Genomic DNA, 22,787 nt, shown 5'->3' on the forward strand with positions numbered 1-22,787 from the left:
TACCAGAAGTGTAGGAAGCCATCAGGTAAAAAAAAGGCATTTCAGGATTTGTTAGCCCATGGGACTCCTGATTCAGCTGATAGGTACCGGCAGACCAGAAGGACTGTGGCTGCAGTAGTTGCAGAAGCAAAAAATTGGGCATGGGTGAAGTTTGGGGAAGATGGAGAAGATCTTTTGGTCGGCCTCAAAGAGGTTCTGGCAAACTGTCAGATATCTTAGGCAGGGGAGGCAAGGCTTTATCCAGGCTGTAGTTAGCCAGGATAGGGAACTGCTAACCTCACCTGGTGATGAAGTCGGGCAGTGGAAGGAGCGCTTTGAGGAAGTTTTGAACCAGATTGACATGTCCTTGTGTCCCATTTCTCTGGCTGAGGTCACTGAGGTAATAAAAAAGCTCAGAAGTGGCAAGGCGCCAGGAGTGGATGAGATTCGGCTTGAGATGCTGAAGGCCCTGGGTGTTGTTGGGCTGTCATGACTGACATGCCTTTTCAGCATTGCATAGAAGTTGGGGACAATGCCTGGTGATATCAAATGAGTATGGTGTTTCCCATTTTTAAAAAGGTCGAAAGGAGACTTTCCCAGGTCTCAGCCCACCTCGGAAAGTCTATGCCAGGGTGATGGAAAGAAGACTCCAGTTGACCAATTGTCAAAGCTCAGGAGGAGAAGGAACAATGGGGATTCTGTCCTAGTCTTGGAACAATGCATCAGCTCTTTACCCTGGCAAGGATCATAGAGGGGGCATGGGAGTCTACATGTGTTTTGTGGACTTGGAGATGACCTATTACTGCATCCCCCGGGTTACCTTGTGGGACATGCTAAGGGAGTATGGGGTACCGGGGCCATTAATGTATGCCTTCTGGTACTGTTGTGGCTTCTGCCCAATTTGTGAAAAATCACTCTGAAATACTTGGAGTTTTTGATGCCAGAAAATAGACTTTATTATCAGAGGAGGTTGAACGGCTGGCTGTCTGGTGCAGTCAAAACAACCTGGAGCTGAACACGCTCAAAACAGTGGAGATGATTGTGGACTTTAGGAGGAACACCCCAACATTGTCCCCCCTCACCATTCTAAACAGCACTGTGGCAGCAGTGGAGTCATTCAGGTTCCTGGGCACTACCATCTCACAGGACCTGAAGTGGGAGATACACATCGACTCCATTGTGAAAAAGGCCCAGCAGAGGTTGTACTTCCTTTGCCAGCTGAGGAAGTTCAACCTGCCACCAGTGCTGCTGAAACAGTTCTACTCCGCAGTCATTGAGACTGTCCTCTGCACTTCAATAACTGTCTGGTTTGGTGCAGCTACGAAATCAGACATCAGAAGACTACAAAGGACAGTTCGGTCTGCTGAGAAGATTATTGGTTGCCCCCTGCCCCCCCCCTTCAAGAACTATACACTTCCAGAGTGAGGAAAAAGGCTGGTAAAATCACTCTGGACCCCACTCACCCTGCCCACTACCTTTTTGAACTGTTGCCTTCTGGCCGGCGCTTCAGAGCACTGAGCACCAGAACCGTCAGACACAGGAACAGTTTTTTCCCTCAGGCCATCCATCTAATGAACAATTAAATTGCCCCATTGAGCAATAATTATGTGCAATACACAGTTTAATTTTAATTTAAATTTATATTATCCAACTTATCCACTTCTGCCATTACTTACATTGCTCTGTACATAATATACAGGTTTTTGTTCTTTATATAACAGATTGTATTAGATTTGCACTATGTGTGTATGTGAGTATGTATGAAGGTGAGTGTATGTACGTATATGTATAATTATTTATTTTGTGTTCTTTTTTGTTTTTAATTACCTATGTCTTGCTGCTGTTTTTGGTATTGTTTGTATTGTTGTTGACTGGAAGCTCCTGTCACCTAGACAAATTCCTTGTATGTTTAAGCATAATTGGCAATAAAGCTGATTCTGATTCTGAGACATAACAAGCCGAGTTGCCCCTGCAGAAACAACTGATGTGTCTTGAGTTTGCACTCACTTACATAGGTCTAACAAGGCGTGGCTAAAACCTTCCATATATTTTGTTGTGTCTTCAGTCTGTTATTTTTAAGAAGGGAACACCTGGAACCTCTTTAAGGGGCCTTATCCTATATTTTCTCTAGTGTCAAACCATGACACTCAAGTATACCATATATGAGTACCATATGTGATCACGCATTGCATTCTGAAGGGCCTAATTTTCATAGGCCTCTATACTCACACACACAAACACACACACACACACACACATGTTGTGTTTCCATGTTTTATGGGGACTTTCCATAGACATAATGGTTTTTATACTGTACAAACTTTATATTCTATCCCCTAAACCTAACCCTACCCCTAAACCTAACCCTCACAGAAAACTTTCTGCATTTTTACATTTTCAAAAAACATAATTTAGTATGATTTATAAGCTGTTTTCCTCATGGGGACCGACAAAATGTCCCCACAAGGTCAAAAATTTCGGGTTTTACTATCCTTATGGGGACATTTGGTCCCCACAAAGTGATAAATACACGCTCACACATACACACACACACACACACACACACACACACACGCACACACACACAGTAAAATACATACTTGACCATCAGAAATAATTTTAGAATAAAATGGCTATATTTACACTTGATTAATTTATATTTAACTTGATAAAAATGTTCTACATTACCTTTATAACCGGCACGAGAGCTGTGTTCTCAGCAGTAAGTCAAGCTTGTTCCCAGTGGGTATTGGACTCCGCCAAGGCTGTACCTTGTCACCTATCCTGTTTGTGATATCCATGGACAGGATTTCAAGGTGCAGCTGAGGATCAGAGTGTGTCCAATTTGGGGACCTCAGGTTTACATCTCTGCTATTTGTGGATGAAGTTGTCCTGATGGCATCCAGATGCGGCGTCAGCCGATTTTGCCGGGGCTTCAGCCCTGAATGTTTTGAGTGTAGCCCCGAATGTATTTTGAAAAGTTGACTGACAAATATGAAACCGGACAATAGCAAAATGTAAACCCCTGAAATCACAAGTTGCCTTATTTCATTGCGCTTTGTCTTTGCACATACTGCATACAACCTGTAAAATAGACATAGGTCTTAAAAATAATCTAGCCTATAGAATACGTTTCTTTGCTGTCGGTAGCCTATGGGCTACTCCTTTTCTTCCTCTCTGTTGAATATGCAGCAGGTAGGGGAGGAGCTAGCACAGTCATTGACATCAACTAACATTACTTAGTCACGAGTTAACAGCAGTTAGCAGGAAAGACATCAAAAATGAAGCAAATGAGACTTTGGGAATATTTCAGAAAGAAGTCAGTGGGTAAGAATTCAAATTTGTTTTGGTCCTTAAAGTCTGAAGATCATCTTCTGGCTGGCTTTCACCCACAGTAGGCTAGTTATTACCATAGGCTACGTTAGCACTTGGACCAGCATGCTTATCATCACATTTGAAGATAAACAACGGCTACACATTTCGAGATAAGTGTGCGCATTTCTAGAATAGTGTAGGCTACATAACCTTGCTATTGTTCATGCTGTAGGTAGCCAGGAACACTAGTTTTATCCCACTGCACTGAATACTTTCCTTGTTTATCAGGTGTTGTTTTATCTAAGGATAACCAATAAGCATTAACATAAAATGTATGTGTGACTTGTTTTGTGGTATTAGTTTGTAGTAAATATACACTTTGATTTGATTAAATGGTTTTGTAGAGGGTAGCAAAGATGAGCTACAGACTGAGGTGCCAGCAGCAGCAGCAGCTGTGCCAGAATCAGGCATGGAAACTGGTAACAATTAATCAGTCACTTTATTTTAGAGAAAGTCAAAAGTTAAACATTGTTTATCCCAATGATCCTAATGAAAGTATTTTGACAGCTGAACATTGAGAATTACACTCACCTAAAGGATTATTAGGAACACCTGTTCAATTTCTCATTAATGCAATTATCTAATCAACCAATCACATGGCAGTTGCTTCAATGCATTTAGGGGTGTGGTCCTGGTCAAGACAATCTCCTGAACTCCAAACTGAATGTCAGAATGGGAAAGAAAGGTGATTTAAGCAATTGTGAGCGTGGCATGGTTGTTGGTGCCAGACGGGCCGGTCTGAGTATTTCACAATCTGCTCAGTTACTGGGATTTTCACGCACAACCATTTCTAGGGTTTACAAAGAATAGTGTGAAAAGGGAAAAACATCCAGTATGCGGCAGTCCTGTGGGCAAAAATGCCTTGTTGATGCTAGAGGTCAGAGGAGAATGGGCCGACTGATTCAAGCTGATAGAAGAGCAACTTTGCTTGAAATAACCACTCGTTACAACCGAGGTATGCAGCAAAGGATTTGTGAAGCCACAACACGCACAACCTTGAGGTGGATGGGCTACAACAGCAGAAGACCCCACCGGGTACCACTCATCTCCACTACAAATAGGAAAAAGAGGCTACAATTTGCAAGAGCTCACCAAAATTGGACAGTTGAAAACTGGAAAAATGTTGCCTGGTCTGATGAGTCTCGATTTCTGTTGAGACATTCAGATGGTAGAGTCAGAATTTGGCGTAAACAGAATGAGAACATGGATCCATCATGCCTTGTTACCACTGTGCAGGCTGGTGGTGATGGTGTAATGGTGTGGGGGATGTTTTCTTGGCACACTTTAGGCCCCTTAGTGCCAATTGGGCATCGTTTAAATGCCACGGCCTACCTGAGCATTGTTTCTGACCATGTCCATCCCTTTATGGCCACCATGTACCCATCCTCTGATGGCTACTTCCAGCAGGATAATGCACCATGTCACAAAGCTCGAATCATTTCAAATTGGTTTCTTGAACATGACAATGAGTTCACTGTACTAAAATGGCCCCCACAGTCACCAGATCTCAACCCAATAGAGCATCTTTGGGATGTGGTGGAACGGGAGCTTCGTGCCCTGGATGTGCATCCCACAAATCTCCATCAACTGCAAGATGCTATCCTATCAATATGGGCCAACATTTCTAAAGAATGCTTTCAGCACCTTGTTGAATCAATGCCACGTAGAATTAAGACAGTTCTGAAGGCGAAAGGGGGTCAAACACAGTATTAGTATGGTGTTCCTAATAATCCTTTAGGTGAGTGTATATACAGTTCGATGCCATGGTGTGTCAATGAACTTAGACTAAAGTCATTCATGTATTGCTTTAATTTAGGATCTTATACATCATTTTGACTATTTATGTCAAAAAATATAAATTATTTATATAAAATATTTTTTTACCTCACTTTACTCACTATAATATAAATCTTTTGTGATGGCTAATCGTATGGTAATGTACATGACAATTCAAGAATCATGATAAATCTCAGGTCAATCCCACTGATCTGCTCTTCGCAATACATTTTCGTCAATGGTATTGGTCTACAATTTGAAATATGTAGCTCTTGATGAATTAGTTGTTTGAAGCTGATTTGCAATAAGTTATGTGCCGTATCTGTTCTTTTGCATCACAGATGATTCAGGGAGGAGAGAGGATGAGTTAGTCGAGGATAGTACTAGAGTGGAAGATTTAGGAACTGTAGAAACAGGCCCAGCAAGAGCAAAACTCAAAGAATACCCTCTCCCCAGCTTTGGACTTCAGAGAAGGGCCTTCCAGACTCTTTTGAGTGGTTAGACTACTCTGCTAGCCGAAATGCAGCCTTCTGCTTCTTCCGCAACATTAATTGATGAGAGAGACAACAGCAAATGATGAGAGAGTTAAATATAACAAGTAATAAGAAGGACACCAGATAGACTGCAAGAGGTGAATAGTGTATGTTGTATGTTGAATGTGTGTGTGTGTGTGTGTGTGTGTGTGTGTGTGTGTGTGTGTGTGTGTGTGTGTGTGTACATAATGTTAAACTAATGTTAACATTAAACACCTTTTGCTCTCTGGTAGCTTTCTGGTGGAAGGAGAGAGAAAAAGACAGTAACACTTGATGAGAAGGGAGAGTGACAGGAGCAGGTGAAAAGAGATTGACTGAACTCTCTAGGACAGTTGTTTTGTTGACTTAAAATGTAATATACCAATACACAACAGTTCATATTAGGTTCTACTAAAGTCTCACACAATTAAGATGTACTTTGACTGAAAGTAAAGTGTTACTGTAAAAAAAACTCTTTGAGTGATCCCTGTATTTGCATAAAATGGTCTGGGCTAAGCCCCGGATGTCCTTCAATGCTGGAAACGCCTCGGATGGCATCATTAGGCTGTGACCTCTGGCGTGCACTGGGGTGGTTTGCAGCTGAGTGTGAAGCGGTTGGGATGAGAGTCAGAACCTCTAAATCTGAGACCATGGTTCTCTGTTGGAAAAAGGGTGGATTTTCCCCTCCGGTTAGGGAGTGATCTGCTTCCCCAGGTGGAGGAATTTAAGTATATTAGGGTCTTGTTCACAAGTGATGTAAACTGAAGCATAAGATTGATAATCAGATCTGTGCAGCAGCGGCAAATGTGTTTGTGAAGAGGGAGCTGAGTCTGCAGGTGAAGCTTTCAATTTACCACTCGATCTATGTTCCTGCCCTCACCTATGGTCATGAGCTTTGGGTAGTGACCGAAAGAATTATAAAAAAGATAGAATTATAAGAAAGAATACAAGCAGCCAAAATTAGCTTTCTTCATAGGGTGGCTGAGCTCACCCGAAGAGATAGGGTGCGGAGCTCAGACATCCAGGAGAGGCTTGGAGTAGAGCCACTGCTCCTCTGCATTGAAAGGAGCCAGTTGAGGTGGTTCACAATCTGGTCCTCCTGGACACTTTCCAAGGGAGGTGTTCTAGCCATGTCCAACTGGGAAGAGTCTCCAGGGCAGACCTTGAACTCGCTGGAGAGATATCTCTCGGCTGGCTTGGCAATGCCTTGAGATCCCCCAGGAAGAGCTGGAGGATGTAAACTGGGAAAAGGATGTACGTGCTGTCCAGCTGCGACACAGACCCGGATGAGCAGAAGAAAATGGATGGATACCTATAATATCAAAATCCACAAAAGGAGGTACATCCTTTTCCTGTTTGGCTCCTAAACTACTGAATGGTCTTTCTAGCATTGTTAGGGACTCAGACACACTCTCTAGACTAGACTCTTAAGTCTAGACTAAAGCCAGGCATACACCTAATTTATTCATGAACTCATAGTTGTGCTACATTGAACTAGTCTGCCAGAACCAGACACACCTTTCATATTCTATAATTTTTCTTTAAAGTGAAAGGCATCTATGCTTATATTATTCTATTCATTTCCTTTTCACAACCTGGACAAGCTCTTCCCGAGTCTGCTCAACATAGCAGGCCATAGGCTGGATATCGAGCGAGCTCATAGAGTCTCGGCTCCCAGGTCCGCTGAAGGAGGCAGGTCAGATCAATTCTGGCCAAATTTCTGGGATCGTCCGATAAAGATCTTGTGTTTCGTGAGTCGAGGAGTGAAGGATGGATTTCTTGGAGGAATCACAGCATTTTCTTGTTCACGGACTTGAATTCGACAAGAGGGAAAAGTGGTCGATTCAAAGAATGAAAGAAACTCTTGCATCAACGGAAGATCGCTTTTGCACTGATTATTCCAGCCATCCTGAGAATAGCGACTATGGATGGTTGCAAAGTATTTACATGTCCCAAGCAAGCACTGTCCTTCATAAAAAAAATATTTTTGCAGGACATTGGGAGGATTAAGTAATCTGCTGCACTCATGAACAGCCAGCTCACTGAACATTCGTTTGACTGTCTGAGGAAACTGAATGAATTTATATTTAATTTTTGTTTATTATATATGTAGATAGCGATCTATCTGTCTGCAGATGTATGCAAGTGTGTTTATTTCATTGTTTTCTGTTGTTACAGAGTGGTATTCATTGCTAGATTGGTGCTGTTTGTTTACTGTATTGAACTCGCGCTGCTTAAACCTGCGTTGTGGTGTGTGTGTGTGTGTGCTATATTGTTTTGACTTGCCCCAGAGTATTCGCTGCTAAATTTAAAATTGGTAATCCAGTGTGTGTAAAACTATCATTGTTTTAGTGTCCGTAAACAGTGTAAACAGCTTCACTGTTTTAGAGTATTATTTACTGATAAGGTGCAGCATAATTTATTTGTGGTGTATGGAAGTTGCGTTTGTTCCCTTAATTTCGGTTGACCACGTGACTAGCTTTGTTGTGCTAAGTAGCATTAAGGCATGTCCTACTTTTTTCCACTGAATGGCACATTAAAATCATGTATATATTTGACTGAATGCTGATGCATAAGTGGTAGCCCTCATGTAAAGCCCTCCTCGTGTGAAGACCTTTTTGTGTAAAGACCAGCGAGTCTGCCTGTGTGAGTCTTCCAAGCAAGGACACCGACAAGGCGCCACTCACTATTACACTTAAGTATCTTTTACTTTATCTCTTCACTTATTTTCCTTCTTCATACTAACATGCCTACTTCACAAATAACACATGCCTTCAAGCACATCCCTGTAATCTGTCATAGACCATTTACACAATATAGATGCAAGACCAAATGCAAACCCTGACAACCTATGGCCATTTTGCACTTCAGCACCTGCTCTACTCAGGATGGGAGGCCACTTGTGGTTCTTGGCGATTTCAACATACATCAAGACAAGCCCCAGGCCACTGAACTGAATACTCTTCTGGCCTCATTTGACTTGGAAAGACTACACACCACAGCAACTCACAGATCGGGCAACCAGCTGGACCTAATTTTTACACGTAACTGTACCAACTAAAATATTCTTGTTACACCTTTAAATGTCTCTGATCACTACTTTGATCAATTCAACGTGACTCTCCCTTCTACATTAAAACAGACTCCACTTTTGGTTTCCTTTTGCCGTAACAGCCGTTCTCTTTCACTCTCGTCTTTCCACTGCTGTCTCTACCTCTCTTCCCACAATAAAGGTATTTTCCATGCTTGATTTGAACACTGCCACAGACACACTTAGCTCTACTTTAACAGCCTGTCTAGACAACATCTCTCCTCTCTCCTCTAGGCCAGCACGTACTACACCACCCAGCCCCTAGCTGTCTGATGTCCTTCGTGAACATCTGACTTACCTCAGAGCAGCTGAGAGGAGATGGTGGAAATCTAAAGATCCAGCTGATCTAGGTAAGTATCAGCTTCTGCTTGCAACTTTTTCAGATAACGTTAAATCTGCAAAAACCTCCTATTACCAGACCAAGATCAACAGCACCACAGACACTCGCAGCTTGTTTAGAGCATTCAACACACTTCTCTGCCCTCCCCCTCCACCACCTGACACATCACTGACAGCGGATATCTTTGCCACTTTTTTTACTAATAAGGTTACATCCATTAGCAATACATTCTCAGCATCACACCCTGTCAAACACCTGTCTCCTGTATGCAACTCTTCTGTCTCTATGTTCTCTCCTCTTACTGACACCGAGGTCTCTAAACCCCTCTCCAACCACCCCACCACTTGTTCCCTTGACCCCATTCCTTCTCACCTTCTCATGGCCATCTCTGTGTCCATCCTACCTGGACTCACACACCTAATTAACACAGCTCTACTTACAGGCACTTTTCCCACTACATTTAAGCAGGCTCGAGTAACGCCATTGCTGAAGAAATCCGCACTTAACCCCACACAAACAGAACACTATAGACAAGTTTTTCTCATCCCATTCATGGCAAAAACACTTCAAAGGGCAGTTTTCAATCAAATCTCTCACAGAACAAGCTGCTGGATGACAAACAGTCAGGCTTCAAAAGTGGACACTCCACCGAGACTGCCTTGCTCTCTGTCACTGAGTTGCTGAGACAGGCGAAAGCTGAATCCAGATGATCCGTCCTGATTCTGCTGGAATTTCTGCAGCCTTTGATACAGTCAACCATCAGATCCTACTCTCCACCTTCTCCTTGCTGGGCATCACAGAAACTGGCTTGACTGGTTTAACTCCTATCTCTCAAGTAGGTCCTTCAAGGTAGCCTGGAGAAGTGAGGTATCCAAGCCACATCAGTTACTTACTGGGGTACTTCAGGGATCAGTGCTTGGGCCACTTCTCTTCTCTATATACAACACATCACGGGGGACCCATCATTAAGTCACATGGTTTCTCTTCATGCAATTCTACTTGTCTTTCCAGTCCAATGACACCACAGTGACTATTCAAATCACTGCCTGCCTGGCAGACATCTCGCCTTGATGAAGGAACCACCTGCAACTCAACCCAGCCATCACAGTGCAGCTGGGTACAACTATAGTATCGCCTTCCAAAACGGTCAGAAATCTAGGGGTAACCATCGATAACAAGCTAAATTTCACAGGCCACATCTCAAAGACCGCAAGATCATGTAGATTTACACTCTACAATATCAGGAACATAAGACCCTTCTTCCCTGAACATGCCACACAACTGCTTGTTCAGTCACTTGTCATAATTAGACTGGACTACTGTAACTCTCTCATTGCAGGCCTCCCTGCATGTGCAATTAGACCTCTGCAAATTATCCAGAATGCAGCAGCACATCTGGTCTTTAATGAACCATAGAGAGCACACCACTTTTTGTCTCTCTCCAATGGCTGCTGGTTGAGGCACATATCATATTGAGGCAGTGGTGGCTCAGTGGTTGAGGCTCAGGGTTACTGACCAGAAGGTTGGGGGTTCAAGCCCCAGCACCACCAAGATGCCACTGTTGGGCCCTTGAGCAAGGCCCTTAACTCCAGGTTGCTCCGGGGGGATTGTCCCTGTAATAAGTGCACTGTAAGTCGCTTTGGATAAAAGCGTCTGCCAAATGCATAAATGTAAATGTAAATATATCAAATTCAAGGCTCTGATGCTGGCATACAAAGCAGTTACTGCATACCTAAAATCATTTCTGCAGAGCTACAAGCCCACCAGAAACCTGCGGTCAGCTAAGGAAAGTCGCCTTGTTGTACCAACACAAAGAGGCACCAAAACACTTTCACGGACTTTCAGTTTAATTATACCACGTTGGTGGAATGACCTTCCCAACTCCATCTGTAAAACTGACTCACTCTCTTCGAGAAATGACTATAAATACTTTTTTCTTTGAGCACTATACCAGTCACAAAAAAAATAAAAATAATTCTTGTTGGAATTTAATCTGTTTTGAATACTATTCTGATGCTAGTGAAACTTTGTAGTATGGCACTTTTCATACCACTGTCTCCTTAAGATGATTCGCTTTTGTAAGTCGCTTTGGATAAAAGCATCTGCCAAATGAATAAATGTAAATATAAATACATTTATTTATTTTTTGTGCTGGTTCCGCTAGTGGCTCGAATTTGTTTTGTGGAGGAATACACCTTCGAGACAGTTCTGCCTATTGGCTGGGGTTTGCTTTACAAAGAATTTTCTTTTATGCCCATTAACATCTTTCCAGCCGGGTGCATCCCAGTGACCCCAACAAGTATTTTGGTATTTTATTCCCATCAAATTTGTCTGATTTAGTTAAGTTAATTTTGACCGTTTAATAAAAAGGTTTTCGAGCAAAGTGGGCAGATGGGCTCCATTACATTTATCGATGATTGGGAAGGTTAATGTTATTAAAATGAACTGTTTTCCAAAATTCAACTACCTGCTACAGTCACTCCCTATAGATGTCCCCCTCTCTTATTTCAAGCTATTTGAGAGCATAGAAAAGTCTTTTATTTAGAATGGTAAGTGTCCCAGGTTACATTTCAGTAAACTGCATAGGCCGATTGAGAAAGGTGGGCTAGGCCTACCCAAGCTTTTGTTTTATTAATATGCATTTGATCTCAGACATTTGGCTCATTGGTCACTTCCACCTGAAAGAGCCCCTCCCTGGCTTTGTATTGAACAGGAATTTCTTGCCCTTATTGTGCCATTTCAAAGCCTTTCTATCAATCTAACCAGAGAAGTTAAACTACACCCGGTTTTTTCGCATTTGCACTTGGTATGGACAAAAGTGTCCAGAGTGTTAAATTCGGATATTTATCTAAATGTTGCCTGAAGCTTATGGCTGAACCTTAAACTACATATCAATAAGTTCCTTTTCTGCTGGTCAGAGTGGATTGTGAGGGGGGTTACTAAACTCGGTGACCTATATGAAAATTTGGTTCAACATTTTGGGATCCCCAGATCTCAGTTTTTTAGATATCTACAGCTTTTAGATATCACTTGCCCTGTACTATTTTTGGGAATAGCTTTCACCCCCCTAAAGCAGCAGATACTCTGGGAGAGGTGATAACTGCATTTGGAAAAGGGCATGAGGCATCGGTGTATTACTCCCAGTTAGTTCAGAGTTTGGGGGATGGAGCCTCGACCACTCTCAAGAGATTACGGGAGAAAGATGTAAACTTGGAATTGGAGGAAGGGGAGTAGACTGGAATTCTGAGGAACGTCAAGACTGCATCTAGAGATGCAAGGGTGTGCCTTATGCAATTCAAGATCTTACATTAGTTCTATTGGACCCCCACTTGATTGTATAGGCTTGGTCTAAAAGACACACCCACCTGCTGGCGATGCCAATCAGAGGATGGACACATAACCCAAAGGTGGTGTGTGTTGAGATTCAGGAGTTTTGGCTGAAGGTACAGAGTCTGGTGTGTGATATATTAGGCACTTGGGTATCATTTTACCCAAATTTCTGTATTTTGGGTGATGGGGCAGTCATTGAAATTGAAAATAGACACATAAACAGTTGGGTCTTAACCAGTGTCACGATTGCCAGACAGATCATTTTAAGGGGCTGGAGGTCGGCTGGAGTGCCCTCCTTTCAGGATTGGTGCTCAGAGATGGGAAGGGTGGTGGCCTTTGAGGAGGGGTCGTTCAGAAGAATGGGAAATTACAATGGGTTAGTGGAGAAATGGGGAGGGTATATATATCATTTAATGAGGGGTGCTAATTTCTTTTATTATATTTTACTTGTTTATTTATTATTATTTATATATATATATATATAGGGGACTGGCCCTTGGATGAAATCCCCTGGCTTTGATCCAAAACTGAAACAGTCTCATGAGCAGAAGGCCCAAAGGGATCACCGAGGACGCAGATGCCATGAGACCTAGTATTCATTGATACTGATGAACAGTGCAACCTTGGCCTAGCCTGACTTTGCTCAGGGTGTTCTGAATGGACACGATTCGAGTGGGAGACAATTGTGCCCGCATCATGATCAAATTCCATACAACCCCCAGATACGTAATTTCCAGAGTAGGAGAGAAAATGCTTGTTTTGACGTTGAGTCTCAGACCCAGAGAAACCAGATGAGCTAAGAGGATATCCCTGTGCTGAAAAGCCAGTTCTTGTGACTGTGCTAGTATCAGCCAGTTGTCTATATAATCGCAGAGTCGCAAAGGAGCCAGTGCTGCATCCATGCACTTTGTGAATGTGAGGGGTGATAGGGCTAGGCTGGATGGAAGAACCCGATGTTGGAAATCTTCGCCCCCAAAAGCGAACCTCGGGAACTTCCTGTGTTGTGGCAGAATTTCAATATGAAAATATGCATCAATGAGATGGATCGTGACCAACCAAACGTGATGTTGGATTTGACCGTCTTGACAGTTAGCATCTTGAACTTGAACGCCCTGAGCGATTCAAGCCTCAAAGGTCTAAAATCAGATGCAACCCCTACCCTTTTTGGGAACCAGGAAATATCTGCTGTAGTAACTTCTCTGGATGGGGAACATGTTCTATGGCCCCTTTGACCAAGAGATTTTGCAGTTCTTTCCACAGTAGACATGCTTGTTCCAGTTTCACGGTAGTGGAGACCACACCGTTGAACATTTACATTTACGCATTTGGCAGACGCTTTTATCCAAAGTGACTAACAGTGCACTTATTACAGGGACAATGCCCCCGGAGCAACCTGGAGTTAAGTGCCTTTCTCAAGGACACAATGGTGGTGGCTGTGGGGATCAAACCAGTGACATTCTTTATGTGCTTAACAGTTATGTGCTTTAGCCCACTACACCACCACCACTGTTCTTAGAACCCACATAGAAACACCTGGCAGTAGCTTCCACGCTGACAATTTTGACACTTCCTGTTGAGGGGATGTCGAGTGTTCCACATCCTGGACTAAGGCAGGAAGCAACGGAACACCCAACATTTTGCTGTAAACCTCTAACTCTCGAAACACCAGAGGCGGCAGGAATGGAGAGGTTTTGTGGGGGTATCGGGAAGGTACAGGTGAATGCTTCATGCAAGTGATGATGCCGAGCCAAGTTAGCGATAACCCACAAGTGTCTCTTCTTCTTGGCCTGCATCAAGCAAGGAAAACAAATAAGGAGATTGCTGAAATGACTGGAATTGTATTAAGAACTATCCAACGCATTATTAAAACCTGGAAGGATAGTAGTGGACCGTCAGATTTGAGGAAGAGATGTGGTCGGAAAACAATCTTCAGTGATTGTGATCAGAGATCACTAAAACGCTTGAAGTCACATCATAAAAAATCTGATCATGTTCACAGAATTTCTTGCTTTTGTCTATGATGAGTAACAGGACTGCTCCCCATGGTACACTGAAATTCACCAGTTGGAACATTAACGGGCTTAATTCTCTAGTGAAGCGAAATAAAGGTCTTAATTATTTGAAACATTTGAATACTAGCATAGCCTTTATTCAGGAAACTCACCTCAGGCCTGCAGACCATATAAAAATTAGAAAGGGCATGCTGCAGTTACATTTGACCTTGCTATACCAGGCATCTCGATGTCTCGGTCTCCTTGGTGTTTTAATTCTTCATTACTCAATGATCCTGATTTTATAGAGGTTATTAATTACCGTATTGATCTTTTCATCTCCACAAATACTAATTTATCTAATATCTTCAGTTCATCTGTGCTAGCTCAACACAAGCAGACCACTTTGCTAAGTTTCTCACGACAAAAGCGGAGTTTGATCTGCTAGCTACGAATGATGCCAGTGAAACGCTGCATATGACCCATTGTAATTTTTATGAATTCAGCGATAAATCGAGTAAATTACTTGCTCACCAGTTGCGGCAGTCTGCTGCCTCTCACCTTATTACTCAAATTTCCACTGCCACTTGGTCTTCAGTTAATCCTCTGTCTATTAATGACCAATTCAGAGACTTTTACATCTCTTTGAAAGCATTACTGAAGAGGCTCAATTTGACAATTTTTTCAGCCCTCTAAATGTGACTTGCATCGATTCTGATATCTCCTCTAATTTAATAGCTCCTCTCAAGCTGGATGAAAATAAGGCTGCTCTTAGTCTGATGCACAATGGTAAATCTCCAGGGCCTGATGGCTTTCCGGTATAATTTTTAAAGACGTTTTCTGATAAATTATCACTTATTTTGCTAAACATGTTTAATGAGTCTTACAGTTCAGGTATCCTTCCTCAATCTCTGCACCAGGCTACTATTTCCCTTATTCTCAAGAAAGATAAAGATCCTTCTCAATGCAATAATTATCGCCCCATCTCCTTAATCTGTACAGGTGTGAAATTATTGGCTAAGATTCTGGCGAGACGTTTGGAGTCGGTTCTTCCAACCATAATTTCACCAGACCAGACAGGGTTTATTAAAAATAGACACTCTTGTCACAATATTAGACACCTCTTGAATATCCTTTATGCTACTTCTTCGAATGAAGTCCCAGAGTTAGTTATTTCCATGGATGCTGAGAAGGCTTTTGATAGAGTCGAGTGGGGGTATTTGTTCTTCGCACTGAGGAGATTTGGTTTTCTCGACCAGTTTATAGCTTGGATTAGGCTTTTATACACGTCCCCAATACAAATAATAACTATTCTAAGTATTTCTCCCTTGGTCATGGGACTAGACAGGGCTGCCACTCTCCCCACTGTTATTTGCATTAGCCATTGAGCGCGATGGCTGGCATATGTTGTGGCAAAAACAATAATTAAACAAATATGCATAACAAGATAAGAGACATCAAGATCCAAATTATATTTTAAAAGATAGTTTATTCTTTTAAAAGAGGTTTGTTCACAAAAATATCACGACAGCTACCTCGCAATAGGAACAAGACCTAACTCACACAGAAAACACATGGCCTATTTATACACCCCGTCCTCAAATTCCCTTCTTCTGTAATTTTCCACTCAATCCCAGTAAAACCCGATCTAGCTAGTTTTTAGAAATACCAATGGCTCTTCCATGCCCCCTGGGTTTTATGATCTCTACATCTGTGAGGTCATAAAAAGGCCATATAAACGCTATCTTGTCCTGAAGACAGTGGTCCTTTGTTGAGCTTCACTGAGTTTCACACCCGTTCAAAAGGATTTATTTCTTGACCATCTGTTTTACTGTGTGTGTGCGTGTCTCTTGCTCCTGCCAGGTGAAAAAATAGAAACACGATTGAATCGAAAGAAAATCCACATAATGTCTTAAAGAAAGTAAAATATAAATTTTCCACAACACATACAAAGGGGAGGGTGGGAGCACAAATTGTCTTTATACGTGGATGATCTTTTGTTATATGTGTCGGACCCTGGCACCTCCACCCCTTGGTGCTGGACCTCCTGGCAGAGTTTGGTCTAATTTCAGGCTACAAGTTAAATTTGAGTAAAAGTGAATTAATGCCCATCAATAAAGCAGCCTTGGAATACCCGTTAGCATCTCTGCCTTTCAGATCTGCTTTACAAAGTCTTAGGTATTTAGGCATAAATGTGACAGAGTTTTAAAGACTTATTTGACCACAGAGTTTTGCTTGGTCGTCTTGCACAGGATTTTAGTCATTGGTCTCTCCTTCTGTCCCTGGTTGGTAGGGTTAACTGTATTAAGATTTTTACATTTTTTTTTCAATGTATTCCTATTTTTATTCCAAAGTCATTCTTTGTTACACTTGACAGCTCTATTTCGAATTTTCTTTGGAATAAAAAGACTCCTTTTCCATCCGAAAAGACACTTTGCAGAAGACAAAAAATTTGGTGGTCTGGATCTTCCTAATTTTCTAATATATTTGTAACACTCCACAAAATAATAAAGTAGAGTATCACAAAATACAATGGGAACCAACGTCCTGTTACTATTAGGCTATGGAGTAGAAAAAAATATACTCAACACTGACGAATAAACAATCAACCCAAGTGTATTTACAAACCAAAATAATATTTACAATAATACAAGACAAGGTGTGTGTGTGTGTAAAAGTGGAATCCAGCGTGCACAGAGTTAATGACAGCGTTCAGATCAGCCTCACCGGGAATTTGTGTAGTCCGTGAGTTAGAAGATGACTGGCTTATGTCCTCTGAAAAAAGTAATCCAGGCTGCGAGCCAAACGTAAATACTCCACGAGGAACGGCGACCTCGCGCTTCCAGGTCAGTCAGCAAATATAAGCCAATGATGAATGAAAAGTTTTTTGTGAATGAGCGTACCCCTCCCAAAAACCGGCATACCGGTTCCTTAAATCAAAAGTAACAGTCTCTTCCTGTTTACGTGGCAAGTATACACGTGCCGCGAAAACACGAGTAGTTCTCGCGTGATCAGCAATCGGAGACAAATACACAACAGCTAAGGCAATAACAGAATACAGGGGAAAGCAATACCACTAATAGGCAATAATGACTAAACATAATTAGTTTTTTTGTCATAAACCTTATTTATAACTTCCCCTTATGTGGCCACGCTACATAGACCCCCCCCCCCAGCCATCGGCATAGGAGGAGATCATCTGTACCAGCGTTTCAGGTTAACCACATTTAAAATATCTGTTTTACATGGGTCACCCCAACGAACTGTGTAATTTATTGGCCCCATTTTTTTTATTATTTCAGCTGGTCCCTCCCACTTGGGCGCTAGCTTAGCAGAGTATTTATTCGAGGAAGACGAGAGAGGGTGAGTTTTAACCCAGACTAGATCACCCGGCTGAAACTGCGCATCTTTCCGTCGGACATTATAATATCTAGCTTGTCTGGCTTGTTGCACCCCTACTCGGAGCTTTACCTCCTCTGCCATGATGTTCTGTCTTTCAACTAGATTATACGAGGTTTGGTCAGGAGTGGGGGGTCTGAGGATTAACCTCTCTAGTGGACCGTGAAGCTGTCTGCCCAGCATTCATTCAGCCGGAGCTCTACCTGTGGTTTCTTGGTGTGCCGTGTTGATAGCAAACCTTAGCTCAGGCAACCACTGGTCCCATCTCTCATGATGTTGTCCCACATATGACGCAATCATCGTTTTTAATGTCCTGTTAATTCTTTCCGTCAGGTTTGTCTGAGGGTGATAGCTGGTAGTGAGTTTTTGTATACTTCCCCAGGATTTGCAGAGCTCTGCGAGCACATTGGAGGTGAATTGGGCTCCCCGGTCAGATATGATGTACTTTGGCACCCCCCATCGGGTAAAGATTTCTTCCCTGAGAATTTTGACGATCTTAGGGGTCTTACTATCTCGAAGGGGGAACAACTCTACCCATTTGGTGTAATAATCAACTAACACCAGTAGGTAAGTGTTTTGTTTCTTACTGGTCGGGAAAGGTCCCATGAAATCCATCCCCCAAGTGTGACCTGGTTCCGTAACTTGCGTATGCTGTAAGAATCCGCTTGGTTTTGTATTTTCATGTTTATATTTTTGACAGGTATCGCATCCTTTGACGTATTGCCAGACATCCTTACGGACAGTGGGCCACCACGCCACCTACAAGAACCTCAGTAAGGTTTTCAGTCGTCCCAGATGTCCTCCCAGCGGGTTAACGTGTACATAATGTAAGAATCCAGGAATTAATGCCCGAGGAACAACCAATTGGAATTTATTTCCGTTGTTCTTGACAGGAACCCGGCGATATAACACCCCCTGGTGGACCTCAAAGGTAATCTGGTGATCTTGAACCTTTCTGGTTTTTTGGGCCAGTTGGAGGAGAGACACCATATTGTCATGACTTTGTGCTTGAGAGATTTCCTCTAACGTGTGGGGTATGTCTGAGGCACATTTTGATGTTACTATGGCCATACAGGGCACACTTTCACTTTCTTGAGTTTCACAAACTCGTGACAAGGCATCTGGTCCCAGGTTCAGACATCCTCTTCTGTGATGAACCTGGAAAATGAACTGCTGCAGCCTAAGAGTCCATCGGGTCAGCCGAGAGGAGGTTTTAGGGCTATTGAAGGCCCAAGTTAAGGCAGCATGATCGCTGTAAATGTCAAACTGTCTTCCTTCAAGGTAGTGCCTCCATTTTTCCACTGCCCAGACTACAGCCAGACACTCCTTTTCAGCAGTTGAATAGTTTACCTCAGGTCCACGCAATGTTCGTGATGCATACGCTATTACCCGTTCCCCCTCAGGAGTTTGCTGGGTGATAATGGCTCCTAAGCCCACATCACTGGCATCTGTATGTACCTGGAAAGGTTGATTGAGGTCAGGCTGCATCAATACAGGTGGGTCTTGTACTCAGGAGTCCAATCCCACTTTACTCCTTTCTTTTTCAGGTTATTTAACGGAGCTGTGATGTCGGCAAAATGGGGAATGAACTTGTGGTACCACCCGGCTAATCCCAAGAAGCATTGGAGGGCTTTAAGGTCTTTGGGAGGAGGATAGTCAGCAACCGCTCTGGTCTTTTCAGGATCGACCTCCACTCCTTTCACTGAGACGATGTGGCCAAGGAACTTTAACTGTTTTTTAAAGAAGTGACATTTCTTCATGTTCAGGGTAAGCGATGCTTGGTTTAGTCTTTGCAGAATGGTGTTCAGATGTTGTACATGTTCGTGAATAGATTATAATGTCATCAATGTAAACAAAACAAAACTTCCCTCTCAATTCTGCTAGGGCCTTCTCCATCAGCCTCTGGAAGGTGGCGGCGGCATTTCTGAGCCCATATGGCATGGAGCAGAATTGGAATAGTCCCTGGGAGGTGATGAAGGCTGTTTTGTCTTTACTTCTTTCCTCCATTTCTACCTGCCAGTATCCTGACTGCAAATCCAATGTACTGAACCAGGAGGCACCTTCCATGGATTCCAAGATGTCGTGGATTATTGGCATCGGATAAGCGTCAGGTATGGTCTTACTATTAAGCCTCCTATAGTCCACACAGAACCTGTAGGAACCATCAGGTTTGGGGACCAGGACTACAGGTGATGACCAAGGAGAGAAAGAAGGCTCGATGATATGGTCTCGTAGCATTTGTTCTACTTGCTCATCGATAATCTTTTTCTTGAATGGTGAGACCCTATAAGCTCTGGATCTCATGGGCATTTCGTCAGAAAGTATAATTTTGTGCTGTTCCACAGATGTTTTTCCCAGGACTTGAGAGGTGGTACGAGGCCAATTATCCATCAGCTTCCTTAATTCCTCCTGATTGTCGGAGTCCCAGCTGGGAACAACTTGTGTGTGTAAGTCATATATTGGTGGATTCCAGGTTGGAGGTAAGGCGTAATACAGACTCACAGCAGCAGTCGTGCCTATGCTTTCACCCATCAGATGTGAAGACAACACCGGATTTATAAGTGCAGTTAGGAATGGATGATAAATATACCCTTTGCCTATTTTCAGTCCATATCTCCATTGTCCTACATCCACTATGGCTTCAGCGGCTCTCAGGAAGTCCAGACCAGCTATAAGGGGAAAGGCCAGGTGAGCATCCTTCATTATATAGGTATCCAACCTGCATACCTTGTCATGCCACTCATAGCAGACTGTTTTCTTGTTAATCGCCTGGTGCATTTTTCCATCAGCCATAATGAACCGTTGAAGAGGGCCTGGAGGGTCAGGTTTCATTTCCCCTCCTAACTGTCTCCACAGGCTTTCCTGAATAAGGGTGTATGTGCTCCCTGTATCCAGCACCGCCTTCACCTCTTGTCCTTTTATGGTTATTAGCACTACTAGAAGGGATGTCATAGGGTGGGGTTGTGCCATGGACAATCCTGCTAGACCTTTGGAGGCATTTCGTTCAGGTGGTTTTTTATTCACCTTGTCTTTACCATTCAGATTTCCCACTTTCTGCCAGTAATCTTTTGCCCCCATCCAGTCCTTCTCCACCATAGATCCCACCTTCACCAGCTGTTCCACCGATTTCACTGTCCCTCTCAGACAGCCCGCAACCCTTGGATTGATGTTGTTCAGAATTCTGCTCACCATCTCATCTTCAGTGATACCAGGCTTCCATTTGAGGCACAGAGCTCGGTAGTCATAGGCGAAATCTCTCAATCGCTGACGTGGTTGCTGCACCAGGGACCTCAACTTGTCTTCCACTTCAGTGAGGTAATCCTCTGGGAGAAAAGCAGACATAAAAGCATCTTTGAAAGATTGCCAATCTGTTACCTTGGCCTTTTCGGCCTTCCACCAGCTCAAAGCAGGTCCCTTGAGCACTGTACTCAGTGTGCCAACGAGTTCCATACTAGGAAGGGGTCTAATGGCCAGATAATTTTCGACCTGTTCGACAAAATGGAGTACGTCTGATGTCTCACAAGATTCACCGAAGGAAGGAAATTCCAGACGGATAGGGGGTCTCCCACAGAAAGACGACATACTAGGCATACATGAAGGGTGAGCCATGTTCGGTAGTTGAGCTCCAGCAGTGACATCATAGGTAGCGTTGCCTCTGTTAACAGGGGGGACTTTTAAGTCTTGTTGCTGGTATGGGAGTTTTCAAGTCATTGACTGTAGATAGGGAAGGGGCAGGGTAAAAAGTCTGTATTTAAGATGAACGATAGAACGAGATGGGGTACTGGTGAATCTTAACTTTTTCATTTGATTTTCCCATCTTGCATCTCTCCGCAGGAAACAGTCAACCACCGCTCTCTCCAACTTCTCTATAGACCTCTGGAAATGATCTTCTAAATCTGCTAAGCCAGCGTCCACTGCCTCCCGGAAACTGGTTTCTCTATTAAGGGAACTATCTACAGACTGTTTTAACTCCTGTTCATTATGTTGCATTTTTGCACTAAGAGCCAATAAATCCACCTTAAGTTTATCAATCTCTGTTTGCATTGTTTGTACAACATTTACATTCACTACTTCTCTTTCATCATAATCATCATCATCAGTATCATCATCATCAGAAATATACATTGAACTCAGCATAGATGTTATTTCACCTGCCGGATTACGTCTGGTAACAAATGGGCCTGCAGTGAAATCAGCCGCTTGAGCTTCACCAGAGCTACACCTTAACTCATTTACATCAGTATTTAGATTTTGATTAATTACTCCTCCATTTACGTGTGTCTCTTCCTCCATATTTATGGACACAAAAAAAACACTATAACAAAAAGAAACAGCACGTAGTCCCCGTACGGGCCACCACTATGTAACACTCCACAAAATAATAAAGTAGAGTATCACAAAATACAATGGGAACCAACGTCCCGTTACTATTAGGCTATGGAGTAGAAAAAAATATACTCACTGACGAATAAACAATCAACCCAAGTGTATTTACAAACCAAAATAATATTTACAATAATACAAGACAAGGTGTGTGTGTGTGTGTGTGTAAAAGTGGAATCCAGCGTGCACAGAGTTAATGATAGCGTTCAGATCGGGAATTTGTGTAGTCCGTGAGCAAGATCAAGTTAGAAGATGACTGGCTTATGTCCTCTGAAAAAAGTAATCCAGGCTGCGAGCCAAACGTAAATACTCCACGAGGAACGGCGACCTCGCGCTTCCAGGTCAGTCAGCAAATATAATCCAATGATGAATGAAAAGTTTTTTGTGAATGAGCGTACCCCTCCCGAAAACCGGCATACTGGTTCCTTAAATCGAAAGTAACAGTCTCTTCCTGTTTACGCGGCAAGTAAACACGTGACGCGAAAACACGAGAAGTTCAACAAATACACAACAGCTAAGGCAATAACAGAATACAGGGGAAAGCAATACCACTAATAGGCAATAATGACTAAACATAATTATTTTTTTTGTCATAAACCTTATTTATAACT

Source organism: Xyrauchen texanus, chromosome 19 (genome assembly GCF_025860055.1).
Source record: "Xyrauchen texanus isolate HMW12.3.18 chromosome 19, RBS_HiC_50CHRs, whole genome shotgun sequence".
Taxonomy (NCBI): Eukaryota; Metazoa; Chordata; class Actinopteri; order Cypriniformes; family Catostomidae; genus Xyrauchen; species Xyrauchen texanus.